Raw genomic sequence first — 20,376 nt, forward strand, 5'->3', positions numbered from 1 at the left:
CAGCATCTGGAAAATGGGACTAAGATTAATAATATCTACCTCACAGAGGTCTTTGAAAAGCCACCAAAATATAATGACGATAATAATAATATAATAACAACAACCAACATCTATCTAGAGCTTCTTATATTTCAGGATCCATTTTGCATCTATGACATAATTTAATTCTGTTAACAGGCTCATGAGGTAATAAAGTTGTTATTATCCCTTTTAAAAGTGGGAAATTGAGGCAAAGAGAGAACAGGAGCTTGCCGAAACTCATGTGAGAGGCAGAATATGAATCTGAAACCAACGCAGTCTTGCTCCAGCTTTTTAACAATTCTAAAAATCTGCCTATAAACAGACAAGCCTATGAGACAGTGCTTGACACATACTTAAGCTTAAGAAATGTTTTATTCTTCTTATTGTTGTTGTTGCTTAAGAATCTGACAATTAATAGACGTAGACTTGGGGAATACCAAAATGGGTTTTTCCCACTTCTCCGGTTTCAGCATCTACAGGTGAACTTGGGAGTGGTTTTTCCACTCTTCCTAACCCCCTCGGCTATCAAAAAATGGGAAGAATATTCATATTGTATATTTCATATGCCAAAAAGATTTCAATTTCATGCTGTACTGAATCTCAGAAATGCCCCCTTTTAATCCTGTTTTTATTCTAAACCAGTATAAAAAAAACTTTAATATTTCCTAATGGAGTGTACATATATTCATTCCTACCAATCTAATGGCAATTTACAAGAAGTCAGGCAGTAGCCAGTAAGATAAGCTTTGGTTCCAAAAGTTCAATCAGTTAACCTAGGACAGCAATCACTTCTCCAGAATGAATAATGATTTGGAATAATATTTAGATGGAGATAAACCCTTTTTGCATAGAAAATTGCATTATCATGTGCAGTATCTCAGCTGGATATGTAAGTTTACCAATAAGGACATTGCTTCATGCATTTTTATCACGGAGCTTTTTGATTCTGAGATTTCCAGAGGATTCTGCATTGAGGGAGGAAGCTTTAATGTCTGTATAATGTGTGATGCTCTCTGAGCTGGAGATGTGAAGGTGGGAAGGCAGGAGCTGGGCTCAGCAGCTTCCAAAAAGCTGCCACCCCACTTTCCCAGGGGTTCTTCATTCAGCTTAGCAAGGGGAGAAAGCTAGCAATGCACAGTGAGACTGAGTTCTTTAAAGAAATGGCATTGAAAATAACCATCATGTCAATTTCAGCTAATGGGGCACAGTGTGGGCTCATTTTAAAGTGAGGAGGAGTGGCATGCAACCATTAAGAAAGAAATGCTTATGCCATATGTGAGCATGCTCATCCAAGCACAGCCAGGAACCAGCGACTCTGGGGAGAGCTCAACACATCTCTCCCACAGACTTGGAGATGGAGCTCCCACCGACCAACTCCCAGACAACCATTAGGGAAGTATAATTATAAATGAAATTAGTGAGAAAGTAGCTGAGGGTTTTTTTCTACTGGAGCTTCAAAGACTTTTATTGGTGTGAGAGAGAGAGAGACAATTCCTGGATGCTACTAACTTCCCTTTCACAGGTGCAACTGCTAGAACATTTCAGATGCACACACCTGCTTGCCAGCTGACACGTTTATCTGAGAGTGCCCTTTCAAACTCAGGAGGGAGCGAGCTAGGAAAACCCTCTCTCTTCCCATCATTCCCAGTATTTCTGAGCTGGCCCTAGCCAGATTACAACTATAAATTATCTGCAATGCTGGTTCTCCCCTGAGGGCATATCCATGCTTGAGCATCTGAAGGAGGCTGAAGGCTTCCACAAGAGTCTGTTAGTGCCCACTGGAAGACAAGTGTAGCGGCTAAGAGTGCAGATATCGGTGTCAGGAAGACCCAGGCTTGAGTCCTGGATCTGCCACTCATCTCATCTCTCTATCCTCATTTCTCTCCTCTAAAAGAAAAGCCAAAATGACATCTGCCCGAGAAGAGCTGTGAGCATTAAACGAGGAAACGCAAAGGCTATGCCTGCCCTTGTGCGAGTAAGGGTACTTGTTATTTTTTGGTTCTGAAGCATTGGTGCTCGGCCACCACAGGTTGAGAGGCCTGTCCCGCATGGAGACAAACCAAAAGTCTTGGCCTGTAGAAGGCAGCAACAGCTCAGGGATACAACAGGTGCTGTCCACAACCCATGGTGCTGAAAATGAACCATGTCTCTGCCTTCTGAAATAGCACTCTCGGCTACGTGACTGTCATTTCCGCAGCCTCTACTGGCCAGAAATCTATGGAAAGAGGAGTAATGCTGGTATCAAGGAATAATGCAGAGAGTATTTTTCCACACCAGCCATCAATTTCTATCACTGTGTTCTGATTAATTGTGATGGTTAACATGAACTTTTGACTGACAGCTTGATCCCCTCCTTGCTTGCTACACGCCACATGCTCTGATCACTGGCAACTCTTCCTTCCTTCTCAAGCAACTTCTATCCACTCATATCTCCATGTTTTCATGCACAATAATTGCTTTATTCACGATGCTCTAATCCCATTCTTTGCCTAGCAAATTTCCTTCAAGGTCCAGATGACAACCTTCACAAGTCATTCTCTGAATTTCCTCAGCCACATTCCTTTGCTGCCCTATAGCACTTTTACATCATATTATAACAATTGTAGCAACATTCTGTGTTCAAGTCACTTGAAAAGACGTTTTCTCTCACCAAACCAGATATTGTCATAGGCACTGGGGATTCAATAAGGAGCAAAGAAGAGGCACTGGCCTTAAGAAGCACACAGACTAATGGAATAGACATGGAGTAAGCTTAGAATCAAAAGGTAGGTCCATTGAACAATGTAGCATATGTAATAAGCAACTCATGCATGATAAGAAGAATGAAGAAATGACTTAATCAGAGGAAAATGCAGGGGAAAGGCTGTATGCAGTGGATAGTTTATGTTTCAATATTTGCCGAACACAACATCTGACAAATTGTCCCATGATATTACAGAAACCAGATGAAGAAATTAAAACCAAATGAAACAATGGTTAAGACAAGTCAGAGCTTATTTTTATTAAAAGCATGTAGATTAAGGGCTGGCCTGGTGGCATAGCAGTTAAGTTCATGTGCTCTGCTTCCGGTGACCCAGGGTTTGCTGGTTCAGATCCCAGGCGTGGACCTACGCACTGCTTATCAAGCCATGGTGTGGCAGGGGTCCCACAAAAAAGAGAGGAAGATGGACACAGATGTTAGCTCAGGGCCAACGTTTCTCAGCAAAAAGAGGAGCGTTGGTGGTGGATGTTAGCTCAGGGCTAATATTCCTCAAAAAAAATGTAGATTAGTGAATCTCAAGTTTTAATGGTATACAAAAGACTACATATTATATGACTCTTTTTATATAAAATTCTAGACAAAGCAAAAATAAACTGACATAAAGTGTATTTCTTGGGGCCACAGTGGTGGAGGGGACTGTAAGGGGCACAAAAGAACCTTCTTGGATGATGGACATGTGCTGTACATCTGGATGGTGCACTTGACTGCACACATTCATCAAAACTCATCAACGTCACACTTAAATTTTGTAAATTTTATTGAATGTAAATTATGCTTCGATAAAATCAATTTTAAAGGGAGTAATCAAATATTGAATGTGTATAAAAATAGAGGACATGGCCCAGGATTCTGCATCCTCAATAAGCATCTCTAGCAAATCGGATACAGATGGTCTGAGAACAAAGATTTCAGAAATGCTGATGGACTGATCATCTACTCAGAGCCACTCTCAGGAAGACCTCTAACTGTGCAACGCATGAGCCAATGCCTGATCCTGTTCAAAATGTTATCACCAACACATGTGTGGCCAAGACTGACAATGCCCAACTCACCTTCTCTCCTTCGTCTTTAGTAACAGAACCCTTATTTTCATCTGGGTACCTAGTTCCTCAGCTGAAAGACTGTATTTCCCAGCCTCTTTTGCAACTAGACATGGCCATGTGATTAAATCCTGGCCAATGAGAAGCATTTTTCAAGATTTCAAGGAAAACTCCTTTAAAAGGAAGGAATGTGGGGCCGGCCCGGTGGCGCAGCGGTTAAGTTCTCATGTTCTGCTTCTCGGCGGCCCAGGGTTCACTGGTTCGAATCCCAGGTGTGGACATGGCACTGCTTGGCAGCCATGCTGTGGTAGGCGTCCCACGTATAAACTAGAGGAAGATGGGCACGGATGTTAGCTCAGAGCCAGGCTTCCTCAGCAAAAAGAGGAGGACTGGCAGTAGTTAGCTGAGGGCTTGTCTTCCTCAAAAATAAATAAATAAATAAATAAAAAATAAAAGGAAGGAATGTGCCTTTCTTTCGCTCTTCTCTATTCCTTCAATTAGAATATGGATGCAATGGCTGGAATACCAGAAGCCATCTTGAACCCTGAGGCAACATATTAAAGATGGAAAAACACCTGCTAAAAGGAGCCTGAGTCCCTAATGGTATGGAGAAATTATGGACTACGTTAGACCAAGCCTAACTCTGGACTTCTTTTATTGAAAAGAAAAATAAACTTCTGTCCTATTTTAAGTCACTGTGATTTGGAACGTTTCTGCTATATATACAGCAGCTGAACTTAATCCTAACTCACATCTGCAGCTTATCAATCATGCACTTCACATCAAGCTGGTTGCTTATCCAGTGTGCTGGGCAGCAGAACCAAACTTCAGGCAAATGTCTAGACCCACTGAAAAATGCAACCATAAAAGACATTTGGTCAAAATCTCAACAAATGAAAAAGTATGCCTCCTAGGGGTCTTAACTGACCACAGAATTCAATATTAGTCAACTGTGTGATGCAGCTGACTTAAGGAAGGCAATTCAAAGTCAGATTATATTAATGGAGGTAGAGTATAAACAACAGAGAAGATGAGCCTTCTAATAGGCTCTGCAGACAATAGATAGAATATTGAATTCATTTCTGCACACTTCATTTGAAGAAGAATGCTGGCAAAATTGAAGGGATCCAGGATGGAACAGGGAGAGTGGGCAAGTGCCTAGAAAACGTCAACCAAAGAATTTAGACTACCTAACCTGAAGAAGGGAACACTGAGATGGGATGATACAGATGACGGGAAATATTCGCAAAGCTATCATGTTCTAGAACAATAAGACATTCTGCATAGCTACAGAAGAAGAAAGTGGAGCAGGATGTGAGAGTCAGAGGGAGTCAGTAGTACAGGAAGACCCATCAAACCAAAAAGTGAGCTGTCTTACAGGATATCAACTTCCCTGATACACTGATTGATTAATTGATTTACACCTCATCTTGCTCCCAAAATAAATATCTAACATTTTTAAAGTGATTATGTGACAACACTATTCTGAGTGCTTTAGATGTATAATTCATTTGATTCACACAACACTCTTAAGTAGTTACTAATATTATCCCTATTTTTATGGATGAGCTAATTGAGACAGAAAGGTTAAATAACTTGCCCGAGGTCACATAGATGAGAGGATGGGTGCAAAGCCAAGATTCAAAGACAGAGTTCTAGCCCTCGGAGCCCATGCATTCACCACCAGAAAGCTACACTGTCTCTTTCACGCTGAAACATGCAAGGTTCCCATGACTGCCCCGTTACTGGAGCACATCTTAAGAGTTAACTGTCTGGAATGTTGAGGTGGCAACTGGGAACTGTGGACCTCTCTGGTACCTTCAATGACCTGGGGCTTTGGGGAAGCTCACTGGGATTCCGGTTTTATGGAACAGTTGATCTCCTGGGTTTGTGACATGTAAACTTTGATGTGAAGGTAACACAACTGGAAGGTGGTGCAAGAGAAGCGTTAGATTTCAGAGGCACATCTTTGTCAGAAAGGTCAAGGCTAGAGATAAAGAATTCAAAACCACCCTTTGCATATGTGACAACTGAAGCCATGAAGCATTCCCATTTGAGAAGGTAGGAAGCAGAGACAAAGGGAGGCAGATGCTAAGGCTCAAACCATGAACCACACACTGTACACAGAGAGCAGAAAGAGAACCCAGTGGCTGATAAGCATGGAAACAGCCTAGTGCTACAGAAGATAGTACATGAGCCTTTCAAAAGGCTGAATGACTGAGAAGCATGACAGACCTCTGTTGCTTTTACTTGCCCAGGTTCCATTCCCCTTTATTCTTCTAACAGCACCCTACTTTCCTCTGGGAGCCACCCCTCTCTGTCATGTTTTCCTGGTGTGGTTGACCCCATTCCCCAGAACCCAAGATTACCCATGTTTCAGACCTGGCCAATAAGCATAGCCTATTCTCCTGATCACCGTGGTTGGCTTAGGGTGAACATAAGACCCAACTGGGTCCAATCCAAATCAACACTGAAACTTTTTGTAGAATTATTAGGAAAGATGCTTCCTCTTTACCACCCAGGGTCCCTAAGCCAGTAAGATGAATGCATAGAGCTGCTGGAAACATCTTTGCCGCTATGAGAGAACTTGTCCACAAATGAAGCAACATGAAGGAAAGAAGAGCCAAGGGACTGACTGGGGGGCAGGGGGAGCATCTGCACACTCAAACCCAGCTATTTGAATATTTACACAAACCTATCGATTTTCCAGTTATGTAGGCAAATAAATTCTCCTTTTAGTTGGTTTCTGTCACTTGCCACTGAGAGTGATGGCCAATATATCACCACTATGCTTCAGAGACACCTTATCAGAACACGCACTTCTTTATGTATCCACGCCTCTCTAGGACAACACAAATTCCTTGAGAGCAAGAAACGTGCTTGCCCCACATGGCAATACCTAGTACAGGGCCAGACACATTCACAGTAGAAACGAACCTCACTGAATGAAGCTGAATCAACTAAAGGAAATAATACAGGCAAGAGGACGTTAGAAGCTGCAGAGCATATTTTACTATGATTTCACACAAAGATGATACAATAGCCTCTTTTATTTTTAAAACTTGATTCAATCTGAAGTTCACTCAAGTTCATTGAGAAGAGCTCTTCATGACTGAGGACTTTATTTGGCTACATAGAGTCCTACCACCTGGACCCATTGCTTTTTTCTTCCCTCTTCTTTCTCGAATGCATCCTTTAAGGAAATGCAGTGCTGGTACTTAAAATCAAATCTTGGCAAGGTAAACGCTTTCCTTAACACAAAAACAAAACAAAACAAAACAAAAAAGACTGAGGAGAACATCATTTAAAGTAATAAAAAAAACAATTTATGATCCATCTCTGATGTTCAAACACAAAATGGAACGGAAAAATGTCTGTGTATAATGAATTTTGCAACATTTGCTAAAGTCCTGCATGGGAAGAAAAGAAGACAAATGATTCAAAAATAGAAATCTCTTCAATTTAAAGACTTTTCGCAAAAGTAAAGTGCACACACACACACACAAACCGTATAGTATAATCAAAAATGTAATAGTGACAGATTCGAGACAGAAACTAAAAATCTAGTAATAAGAAACTCTCACCATATCTTTCAACCATATTTACTCATACATTCTTCCTTCCCATGGATCTTGGTAAACAGAGAGATTAAAAAGTAAATAATGGTGGGAGGGGGAAACCCCATCCACTATAGCAATTAAGAATGTAGGTTTGGAAGGTCAGGGAATATGTGAGTCCCTGGCTCTGCCACTGTGTGACCTTGGGCAAGTCATTCCACGTCTCTGAGCCACAGTTTCCTCATCTATATAAGGGATAACATAGTAGTGTCCTCATAGGTTGCTGGGATGGAGGGAGAAAACGGCATGGAAAGTGCTTACCACAAAGGAGTGATCATTGTTTTAACTATCCTTTCATTTTGCGTGGTTTGAATCAGCCACCACAAAATCAACAAGACTCTTCTACATGAAAGGAGCCACAACCAGAATACCTGGTTGCTAATCGTGGTTCTGCTTCTAACTACTTGTCCCACCCTGACCAAGTTAATTCACCATCCATCAAAGGAGTCAGCTGGAACCTAAGGCTCATTCCATCTTTGAGGCTCATTCCATCTAAGAGACTGGACCTGTTCAGAGCAGGCAAATATTTATATTAAGGCAACAGACAGAAACATGTCCTTTGCTTAGAAGGAGCCATGAGCACTGGCTAAACAGCCTCTCCTGGGTCTCATCTCTATCTTTCCGGAGGAAGCCTTGAAGAGATACCATTACTTTAATCACTTCAACTACAGGAAGATGCCAAAGCTGGAATACATTGTTCCCCTGTAATCTAAAGGTCTGTGAACCTGCACTGGGATTCTCAAAGAAAGCTTAAGTGGAAAGGACATCTCTCAATAACCAACATCATAATCTCCCCCATGTATTGCCATCCCAAATAGACAGACATGTCCAGGGAGTCTTGCTTCTTTTCAGGAAACAATCAGCTTAAGACATCACCCAGCCAATTCACTTTGACAATGATGAGCAATGTCACAGTTCCTTAGAAAACAGGAGCAGGAATCGCAGTCACTATGACAGCCAACTATTGGTGAGTCTTTTGAGTTGCTTGTTTCGTGTTTTTTTAAGCATGTCACTCACTAAAGAGGAGACAGGGAAAGTGGGCAGATACAAATAGCAGCTGTCTAATTAGAAGCTTCAGATAATTAGCAGACAATTCTAAGTCTTCATTTGTTCATTCATTTATTCAATAAATATTTATCAAGTGCAAGGTTCTTTCCTGGATGCTGAGGATACAGCAGTAGACAAAATAGGCAAGATCCTTGCTCTCTGGTAGTATATGCACTAGTGGAAGGACACAAACAAACAATAATGAAGTAAGCAGATAAACAAGGTGACTTCAGGCAGTGGCAAATGTACAACAGTAATAAACAAAGTGGCATGATAAAAAGTGACCAGGGCTGGAGGAAGCAGGGGTGCAGCCTATGGATGCAGGTTGTAGTCTGAACACTTCCAGAGGAGACCATTCAGCTGTGAGTGAGTGACAAGGGGTAGACAACCAGGCAAAGCTAAGAGCAAGAGTCACTGAGGTGCAGGTTTTCTTGAAGGGGGTGCTATTGGCATATGGAGTGGGATTTTTTTCTTATGTGGGTCTGTCCTGAGCATCGCAGGACACTTAGTATCTCTTGACCCCACCCACCTAATATCTCTATGGAAGGTCCCCTCTGTAGTCATTGGGGCAGCTGAAAATGTTCCCACTCATTTCCCAAGAGGAAGGGCCATAACTGCCCCTGTTGAGAACCACTGAGGAAGGAGAGAGCAAAGACAATGACCCTGAGGTAGAGCGGAGCGTGGGCTTTTCAATTAACAGAGAGAGACAGCCAGTGTGTCTGGCACACAATGAGTGATGGGGAAAGAGGGAGAGTTGAGTTGACAGTCATAAAGGCTTACCTGTTGTACACTGACTTTGCATGCTGCCAGCAGGGAAGATTTTCTGGAGGAGACACAATGAGCAGAGGACAGAAGGCACAGTTACCCACACACTTTCTGCACATATCAGGAAAGGGCATACAATTCAGTGAGCAATATAAGGTTTGCTGCCCTGGTGCTGCTATTAGTAAAGATGGGAGAAGCAGAGAAAAGTGAGCAAGATACCATATTTCATCAATCTCAAATGGATATTTTTATTCACATTTCAACCTGTCTGAAATAAAAATGTGTCTCATAGTCGTCATGACATATTATTACTGCCTGGGCCTGTGCACCAAAACCAGTAGCAGCCTGGAAGAAGATTCCAGGGACCATAATGAGCACTCTGCAAAAAATGCTGCAAGAGCAATGGCCTTGATGGAACTATGAACAGTACTATGAAGAGCATGCCAGGGAAGGACACTGCAACCTGGGGGTGACTTAGAGTCGAACGCCGAAAAGGAAACTTGAGGAATACATGAACCAACTCAGTGCATTTACTTTTTCCAATACATGAATCACAAGAGTGATAGAAGATAATGTCCAAGCATAAAGCATGTTCTTTCAATAAATACAAAATGTGAAAATTCTAAACGCAAAAGGATTGTTATGGTTTAATTGGCAATGCTTTATTCCTAGTGATCACACAAACAAGAGTGCACTGTCTAGATTCGAGGTAATCTGAGAACACTTACTGAGTATCCAGTGAGTGCTAGGAATCTCATTTGTGCAGTACAGGACGTAATCTCACAGCAACATCCTCAAAATTCATATGATGAATTCCACCTCATAGATGTTAATAAGCGACTTCATATAGCACAGTTTCTTTTCTCCCTTCAAATGAATCATATCCAACAGTTAAAGAGCCAAGGTCATTCTGTAAGGACATTATGACCAAGAGTGGTCACATCCTCAATGACATGCTCTTCTAACACTGTTCTGGGCCACCGCTCCAGTTAGCTCCCTTACTATGCCTTTGTGATGGTTAATTTTAGGGGTCAACTCGACTGGGCTAAGGGATGCCCAGATAGCTGGTACAACAGTGCTGGGTGAGTCTGTGATGGTGTTTCCAGAAGAGAGGAGCATTTGAATCAGTAGAGTGAGTAGAGAAGATCTGCCCTCACCAGTGTGGGTGGGCGTCATCCAATCCGTTGAAGGCTTGAATAGAACAAAAAGATGGAGGAAGGGCAAATTTACTCTCTCTGCTTGAGCTGGGACATCCATCTTCTCCTGCCCTCGGACCACAGCACTCCCAGTTCTTGGGCCTTCAAGCTCAGAATGAACTACACCATCAGCTTTCCTGGTTCTCCAGCTTGCAGGTGGCAGCCTGTGGGACTTCCTGGCCTCCATAATCACATGAGCCAATTCTTTATAATCAGTCATTAGCTTTCTCTCTCTGTCTCCTATTGTTTCTGTTTCTCCGGAGAACCGCGACGATGACAGCCTTGGAAAATATCTTTTGATTTCTGCTCAGACACCATGAGGAGGCCTATTTGGAGACAGCTCTGAGGCATGAAGGGATGAAAGCCTAGACTAGGAGAGACGGAGGGGCCTTTGTGAGAAGCACTGCGAAGTTGAACTTAGTGACTAAGGAAATTAAACTGGTCCAAGATCTTAGGCAAAGACTTTGACCCATCAGAGCCTCTCTGCCTAACTTTTATTCTTCCATGTTGTAGTAATCAGTACCCCAGTTTTCCTTTGGGGACATCCCTCCCTCTTCTTAGTCTGTGTTGTTTGGGGCAGGCCGCCTTCACCCTAGCTCCAGGGGTGGCAGGAGACCCAGGGCTATGGGATGCAGCCCAACTGGGGCCAATGAGAATCAGTCTTGGAACGTCCACTGAATCTACTGAGAAAGCAGCATTCCCTTTCCTCTGCCGTGAGCAGGCCATTTCCAAGTAAGCCTGGAACTATTGGCAGCCACACGTAAGGGACACCTGCCTGAGAAGGAAGCCAGCACAGAGCACAGCAAAGAACTGGAGAGAGACAGAACACTGATGGTTTTGAGTCTCTGGGTGCAGCTTGGCCTGAAACCTCTGGACAATGTTGGTTTTTCAGTTAGTTGAGGAAATAAATTCCTTTGTGGGTAAAGGGGATGTCACTTGCAACAGAGTCCCGACTTATCCAAACACTGTAGACTACTATGTCCTGTAGTGCTGATGGCCTAAATGTTGGGGCAGGTGGAGCATGCTGGCTTCTTACCTAGGCTTGGAATGAGACTTCTTCTGCAAGAGCTCAAGGGGCTGGTGGCCAAGTTCTTCAGTGCATGCATGTCGGGAGTGCACTCATTGCAATACCTTAGGGAATCAGTTACACTGCTAGGGGTTTTCTAAACCAACGGCTCGTTCAGAATCCGCAAAGCACACTGCATTGTAGACAGGCTCTTGGTAGGGTCAGCCCTCCATAGCCTGGCATGGGTGTCCCAGGGGCAATGACATAAGACGCACAAGAAAATTTCACTGGGCCAAAGTAGCCATTGGCCCCCTCACCTCACCTTAACAAAGCCTGAAATCCCCACCATCAGGTGACCCCTTCAGCTTCTAGCACTCTCTCTCTCTCTCTCTCAAAGACTTCTGTTGGTATACATCTGTGTCACACGGGAAAGGCCATCTGAACTCACTACCTCACCTGTCCTGATCATGCAGGTCTGCTCGTGACACTCGCTGTGGCCTCCTAGGGAAACCAGAAAGGCCTGGGATTGTTCGCTTGCTTGTGGCTGAGTGCTCCACCATACTGTAAATTCCTTCAGAGAGCAGAGTTGCACCCTTCCTGGGCCCCGCTGTACCCCGGCACCTCATACAGTGCCAGGAACAGAAGCACACAATCCACATGTGTTGAGTAAATGGTTGTATGGCAAGCAGCCCTGGGCTTGGGAGTTAGGGGCCTGGTTTCCAGTCCTCGCTCTCCCCCAAGCCTACACGCTCACAGTCATGCTGTGCCCCTCTGAGGGCCTGGGTCCACATTCCAACAAACGAGGAGGGAGGTCTCTGAGACCTGGCTGGGAATCCTGCAGAGATGGGTTTGTTTGGCCTATCCTCTGATTTTATACATTTGTAACAATCTAAAAAACGGGGAGGGGACCAGTCCCGCAGCACAGTGATTAAAGTTCCACGCACTCCACTTCAGTGGCCCAGGTTCACAGGTTCAGATCCTGGGCACAGACCTACACCAATCATCAGCCATGCTGAGGCAGCGAATCACGTACAAAATAGAGGAAGACTGGCACAGCTGGTAGCTCAGGGCTAATCTTCCTCACCAAAAAAAAAAAAAAAGACCCGGGAGATTTCCTATAAAAATTCATATCTCTGGTTTTTCTTGCAAAACATAAGCTCTGACAACACTGAGCCCACAGTGCAAAGGGCAGCAACGGGCCAGAAAGGAATCAGGGCTGTGTCTTTGGGTGAGGCCCCAAATCTCCCAGCAGCCACAGTCCCATTGCAGTCCTGCAGCAGCACCATACATCAGCTGCCATTTATGATTACATGGCCCTGTGTCTTTTCTTTTAGTAAATAAACATCTATAAAGACATACCAAGAGAGGCACGGTTTAAAAAATTTTGAGAGAGAGCACATTTCCTTGTAGGAGTGAACTTAATCTTCACACACTTAATAATACAATCTATCATCCATGTAGCACTTATTATACATGCCAGCTACCATTCTAAGCACAGTACATTTGTTTAACCCATTCAATCTTCAGAGTAACCCTATGAGATAGGTACTATGAGTATCTAGATTTCAAAAAAGAGGAAACTGAGGCACAGAAAGGTTAAGTAATTTGTCCAAGGTCACACAGACAGTAAGCAGCCAAGCTAGGATTAGAACTTAGGCAACCTGCAAGAACCCATTACACACCACTGCCCAGTGCTTCTGAGCTCAAAGAACCCAGCCTAACTCACACGCACACTGCTGCACTCACCTGTTCACTAATCTGGTCTCCCCCGCTTCCCCACCCTTTCTCAGAGGGGGATGCTGACACCCAGAGGTGGGAAGTGATTTTTTTCCCAAAATTCATACAAAAAACTTGAGACAAGACAGGAACCAGAATCCAAGCCAACTGACTTCCAGCCCACTGCTCTTTTTTCAACACCATGATGTTTAACCCTGGACCCTAGAATGAAGTCAAAATCTCATATAGCTTCTTTCTGCACCAAGAGAATTGAGCCATTTGAGAGAGTTTCACTCACTGCTTTGTAACATGCGATGCCCGTGACCAGGCGTGATACTCGGGGACACGGGGAAACAGCCCCAAATACAGAGGGATGTCCAGCGTCAGCTCATACAAAGCATCCACTGGCAAACAGGTGACTCCCCTGTCACCCTGCACCAAGATGCTTGATGAGGAGACTATCCAACAAGTCCAGTTATCCGAACTCAGGTTCAGGATGGAGAGAGTCAAGATTACTCAGTTAAATAATAACCAAAGAGGGGCCAGCCCGGTGGTGCAGTGGTTAAGTTCGCACATTCTGCTTCAGTGGCCTGGGGTTCACCAGTTCGGATCCCAGGCACAGACCTACACACCACTTGCCAGGCCCTGCTGTGGCAGGCGTCCCATGTATAAAGTAGAGGAAGGTGGACATGGATGTTAGCTCAGGGCCAGTTTTCCTCTGCAAAAATAAAAAGAGGAAGATTGGTGGCAGATGTTTGCTCAGGGCTAATCTTCCTCAAAATTAATAATAACAATAACCAAAGATAATTAAAGTGTATCTCACATCACCATTTTTTTTTAAACAATAAGATGCAGTGCTTCCATCTTGATAAACTCTAAAATACGTCATCCATTGTCTCCATTTCCCCATATCCTAGAGGAAGAGGAAGCCTAGGTAGAAGGTTCTAGAAATTCCCTACATGGGATGGATCTCAGAGACCATCTATTGGGAAGGCACCTTTCACCCATAAATTTACAAGGTAGGTGTCGTGATCCACAGCTGCATCAGGATGTATTACTTTTATTATTACTACAAATGTTGCCAATAATAACACTGCCATTGTACGGCTGTTTACCGTGTGCTAACCACCTTGCTAAAAGCCTTCTGTGCTCTATCCTCCTAATCAGCATCACTATGCCAGAAAGTAGCTACTATTGCTACCCTCGTGTCACTGATGAGAAAACAGAAAGCCTGAGAGGGTAGGTGACAGGCCCAAGGTCTCACAGCTAGAAAGGAGCAGGAGCAAGACCAACAATTAAAACACACGGCTTCTGATAACCCAGCTGCACTGCCTCCCTCCAGAAATCTAACTGATCCCACTCAAGCAGTGGGGTGCCTTTGAGGTTTTGTTGTTGTTATTGTTAGATCGGTCGAGACTGCACAAGACTATTGGCAAAGCCATTTCTTGAGGCTTCTTCAGGGTGTCAAGAGCTCCATGGGATCACCCAGGTTCTGACCATCCTTTGTGACACCCAGAATGTCAGCTGAAGGTCAATGGGTGTCACTGTGAAAAGCTAGAAAAGGAAACACCTGTTGCTCTCCGGGGCTTCTTAGCATGAAAATAATCATGCATTTCCTACGGTTTGGTTGCAGAGTTACAAGGGTCAGCCTAAGAGATGACATATCAAGGTGGCTCATCAAATGAGTCGGTGAGGATGAGAATATCAATTGATTTGAGCAGACGTGTGTCGAAAGAACTCATACAATGTAAAAAGGTAGCCGAAGTAAAGTGCCTCCAAAAAGCACGGCCCACTTGGCAATTTTTCCTGATGCTCACCTGGTCCCTAGGGTTTGGGAGGGCAGGGAGAGGAGTGAGAGGAAGACGAAAGGAGGGGCAAAACTACAATATTTGTTTTAAAGACATAAGTTTGAAAAACAGAAAGCCTGATCCAGTTGCTGTGACTGAAATGTTCCCTGGATTCCAAGAGAAGGCAGGCCATCTCTAGTCACATCGCTTAAGGATTCTGTGACCTTTCTCTATCCCAATCTTGGATCAGGAGAGGCCAATTGGAAGTGCAGCAAAATGATTACACTCCCTGCTCCTTTGAAACATTATGAAAAGGTTTCTCCCTCCAAAGCAGGTCCTAAAAACATTGTTTACTCACTGTGGGACGGCCAAGAGAGAAGTGTAAATCTTCTATTAGTCCCAAGGAAGTTCTCAGATTTGCATATAATACAAGGAAGCATCTTTACGTTCCCAGCAGCTTGGACTTGCCTGACCTCGAGTCGTGTTGGGATGGCAGCGCACGTTAAAGGGTCTGCTCCGCAGGCGTGGGGTGCCCAAACCGTGCACATTCCAAAGAAAGGACTGGGCCTTGACCATGTGCTGGAAGATAACCTCTGAGCCCTTGGAATATGCTGCCTGATGAGAGTGTCTCTGTATACTGAGACACTGGACCACACCAAATAGTTTATGCGAACAATGTGATCGACAATGAGCAGCTGTTTCTGTTTTCCTGGGACCCTGGGCCAGCCCATATCAGCTTGACCTCTGGAGGGTGGAGGACCTGGAGACCGAGTGGCTAAGGTCAGTCATGTGGGCACTCCAGGCCTACACAAGTGACCTTCAACACAATTCCTGGACTCCAAGCCTCAGAGAGCTTCCCTGATCGGCAACACTCAGCACGTTTGTCACACACCACTGCTGGGAGAATTAGCACTGTCCGTGCCGCTCCACTGGGATGGCACAACCAGAAGCTCGGGTCTGGTTTCTCCTGGCCTCTGCCCAGCGTGTCCTTTTCCTTTGCTGAATTTAGTGTGTATCCTTTCACTGTAATAAACCGCAACTATAACAGCCTTTCTGAGTTCTGAGTCCTTCTAGTGAATTATTGAACCTGAAGCTGGTTTTGGAGGCCCCATCCTGAGAGGAAGGGAGGAGGGGAAAGGGAGGGAGGGATGGATGAAGGGGGGACAGGAAGAAGGAAAGAGGAAGAGAGGGAAAGGAAAGAACAGGAATAAAATGAAACAAGAAGCAAAGAACCCAAGAAAGTGTTCTAGTGTCAAATTTCTCACTGTTTGAGCTCAAAGTAACAAGAGGAAAGAAAACACCATGTATGCAAGAGCCTTGAAAGACACTGAAAATAGATAACTATTAGAGGCTGCCTGTGCAACACCCAGGGCGTAATTTTAGACTCCACCACGCTGTCCTCGAGATTGCTTTGTCTAACCGTTTCCCCAGTGCAACAACTAACCTCCACCTTTGAGAAATAATAGCTATTCCCTTCTGATGAAAACATTCCAACATTCCATTTCAGAAATAAAATAAAACTTTCAGAAGTGATCTGGAAGAGACTTAAACAGATTATAGCATTACATAATGTTTTCGTTTTTTTTCTTTCATGGTCAAACAAGAGAATAAAATGGATAGCTATCTATTTATGTGCCATCAGTGCAACTGAACAGCCCACATTTAACACTCTGGCAAGGCTGAGGGGAGATGCTCCATGCCTGGACCCGAGGCTCGAAACTCGGTCCTCCATTCATACTCTTACCCTTCTCAATTCATTGAAAACCACTTCAAGCAAAAATCATTTGAAAGAAATCACCTCTGTGTATTACACCACGAGCGGTGAAAAATGTCCCACGTGAGACTCGATGGTCCCGAAGCAATACAATTTCTGCTGAAGTGCAAGATGTAATAACTCAGGGAAAAGAAGTCCCCATGACAACAGGAAGGGAAAGGAAATGAGTGAGAATCTGAGGCTTCAAGTCTCTTACAATACGAGGCATCCCTAATTTGTACTTGGAAATCTGTCTCTGGGTTTGAAATCCCAGAAAGGAACTTCCTTTCTATTGCCTCCCTGTCTGCCCGGGCAGTGTTGTTAAACCGAACTACACTTCATCAAACGAGGATGGGATGGGACTCCTGGCACCACGAGGGAAGCTGAATGTGTTCCATGCCTTCTGCATCTCCTGGATCAGAATGAGGCAGGAGTGCTATGAAGTGTATAGGAAGCCTGGGATTTGGGAGGGCTGATATGCATACGTACAGAAGTTGTGGCCAATAAAAGAAACCACAGAATTTTCAAACCATTAGATGTCTGGGGTCATTTTCCAAGCACTGTTTCCCGATACTTTTTCAGGGAGGTCCCAGAAATGAACTCCTATTGTCCCCGCTGAATTCCTTGATTTGCTGCTCCCAGCCTGGCTCCTCAGTGGGGCCCCATCTCTCCAGATTCTTCCTTGATGCCCCCCCAAACTCCATAGGACATTTTAAGGATTTTAAATTTAATTATCATTACTGAGAAAGAGATGTGAGAAATTCTTCTGGAATCTTGGTTTGTACAGCTGCTTTCCCCACTGGGTCTCTGATTCTTTGTTCCTGAAAGTGTTGTTGCTCTCGCCCTCCCAGCCTTGCAGAGATCTTCTTTAATTCCCACTAACACCTTCCTAACAGAAGGCCTCTCTTCCCAGAACATCATCATAACGAGACACAGTTATCAATTAATCAGTATCTACCAAGGGGCTGCCATCAGGCTAGGCACTTTATATAATTTATCTCCCTTAACCCAACCAACAGCCTTATAGCAAAGGTATTACACTTTCCACTTTGCAAGATCAAAAAATAAAGTTCAGAGAAGCCAAGCAATTAGCCCAAGGTCACAGAGTTAGGATTTAGCAGATCTGAGATTTGAGCCTGGGTCAGAATGACGCTAAAACCTGAACATAAACCTACTCAAAATCCAATCAGAATAGAAGAGTAGGATTAAACACAGGTGACAAGTGGTGTGAAGCATCTAATACACATTTCCAGGGTCTCCACGCTGAGCCAAACCCTCTCTCTTCAAGCCCACCCCAGCTCTTCCACGAGGTCCATAATGCTGAAGTCATAAATACTGACTTTATCGTTTTAAAGTGTGTGCATGGGTGTGTGTGTGCGTGCATGTGTTTTTCCCCAGTTTTAGTCTTCCATAAAACACTTGAATGATCAGCAACCCTAGAAGCCGATCATAATTCTAGTCATGAGATGTACCGACTGGCATAACTCAGCTTTGAAGAGGCTGCCTCTAAATGGATTAAGTCTGATTGAATGACGCAGGTTCTCCCTAGGTGTAGACAGGGCGGAAGTGGACATTCTCAGAGGTGAACTCTTTCCAAGTGCCTATTTGATCCCCAAGGATTCCCTCCACCCTGGGAGAGCTCAGCACACAATTCTCAAGCAAAACCAACACAGTATCAACATTAGACAATTGAGTTTTTCTGGTGGACGTTTTTGCTAAAAATCTTAGACGCTTACAAATCCTCACTCTTTTCCATTACCTATTTTTTATTTTTTTTACTTTTTTTTTAAATATTGGCACCTGAGCTGACATCTCTTGCCAATCTTGTTTTTTCCCTTCTTCCTCTCCCCAAAGACCCCCAGTACATAGTTGTATACTCTAGCTGTAGGTCCCTCTAGTCCTGCTACGTGCGACACCGTCTCAGCATGGCTTGATCAACGGTGCCGTGTCTGCGCCCGGGATCCACACTGGTGAAAACCCGGGCTGCTGAAGCAGAGCACAGGAATTTAACCAGTCGGCCACGGAGCCGGCCCCTCCATTACCTATTTTCAATTGAAGTAATACACTCATACGATTTTTTAAAAAGAGAAGTTCACGGTGTAAAGGATTTACACCACTCTCTGCTCTGCGCCCTGGTTTTGTCATCCACAATAGACCCCGGAGATCGCTTCATGCCTATAAGCACAGTGCTGTCCCATTCTTTGGAACAGTGCATTGCAGCCCTTCTGTGGACATGCCATAATTTATTTAACCAGTCTCATACTGATATATACTGAGGCAGTTTCCAATCTTTAGCCATTGAAAAATAAAACACAATTTGCATATGCCTTTTTGCTAAACAACTGAGATTTCTGCAAACTGAACGGAAGGTAGGATTGTTCTAACCATGGTATGTACGTGTTCTTACATAGATGGTACCCTCCAACTCAAAAGTAAAGGTACCAATAAGAAATCTAAGTGGACCTAGAGAGAACGTGAGCAGTGGAAATGAAGTCTGTCCTGAAAATTGTGCAATGCACGGTTCCTGCATCCGTCCTCCTTCTGAGAGAATCAGAGGACCCACGGCCACAGACAATGGAAAGATAGATGGGATCTAAAATACATCGTGCACTGTTTAAAATAAGAATTTCTTTTTGGAGGCATACATGAGAAATAGAAATGTTAAACCTCACCTGCACAGCATGTTGCACGGGACATTAACATAATACAATTTAGACACAATAGCAATCTCCAGTCGTAGATCCGACCAACCTCTGCCGAGACATTTCTCCCCTCCCTGTTGAGTGAGGCCGTGAATTTCACCTGTGATTGAGATTCTAAGGGAACTCAAAGAATGCGGTCTTTTATGTGTGAGTGCAGGGAGAACCAGCCATCCCCAGACACAGCTGGCGAAAGTGTAAATATTTCTATAAGCTTCCTGGAGGGAAATTGAGCAAAGTGTACCAAAAGCTTTAAAATCATGCTCACCGCTCACCTTTTGACCCAGTAATTACATGCCAATGTATGCCCAGGAACTTATCCTAAAAAGTGTGTGCATGTGTGTGTGTGCATGTGTGTGTGTGTGTGTGTTTTCTGTACCCATTTGTTCACTGCAATCTTTTACGACTAGGGAAACACTGATAGTCATGTAAATGTACACCTGCACGGCATCAGTTAAATACATTATAACACACCCACACCATACAATGAACACTCCACAACCAATCATATTCATGTGGTAAAGGAGTAGTTTTCAAACTGTGGGTCACAAATCATTAAGGAATCATGACACCAATTTTAGTGGGTCATGGCCAGCTTTTTAAACAGAAGAAGAGAAAATATCAGAGTATATTACAAATAGTAAGTATAAGTATGGTTTCATGAAACTGTAAAATGCATGTACATTTATACTAGGTCATTATATAAAATGTATTTTTTTACTGCAGGATATAGAAAGAAAATAAATTGAAAGCCACTGCGGTAATAAAAGAGTAGCATGGTAATATGTCAATGTTCTGTGTTTAAGTGGACAAAAATAGGTTAAAAATTATATAGTATAATCCAAAATATGAGATAATATCAATAATCAAATATATATGCATGTATGTGCACAGAAAAGAAACATCCTCTGGCTAGTAGCGTTATGGGAGAATGTAATTTTTCCCTATGTGCTTTTGGTATTTTCTAA

The 20,376-nt window shown here is 43.6% G+C and overlaps 1 protein-coding gene and 1 non-coding gene across 2 annotated transcripts in view; both read right to left on the reverse strand.

Moving 5' to 3' along the window:
• HS3ST4 (heparan sulfate-glucosamine 3-sulfotransferase 4) overlaps positions 1-20,376 on the reverse strand; it is a 381,827-nt gene that overhangs the window by 330,930 nt on the left and 30,521 nt on the right. The gene's annotated exons all lie outside the window — the stretch shown is intronic.
• On the reverse strand, positions 15,682-15,826 carry MIR8936 (microRNA mir-8936). Its single transcript, NR_127926.2, has one exon. It is a non-coding gene; the product is annotated as a microRNA mir-8936 (primary transcript).

This window comes from Equus caballus, chromosome 13 (assembly GCF_041296265.1).
Source record: "Equus caballus isolate H_3958 breed thoroughbred chromosome 13, TB-T2T, whole genome shotgun sequence".
NCBI lineage: Eukaryota > Metazoa > Chordata > Mammalia > Perissodactyla > Equidae > Equus > Equus caballus.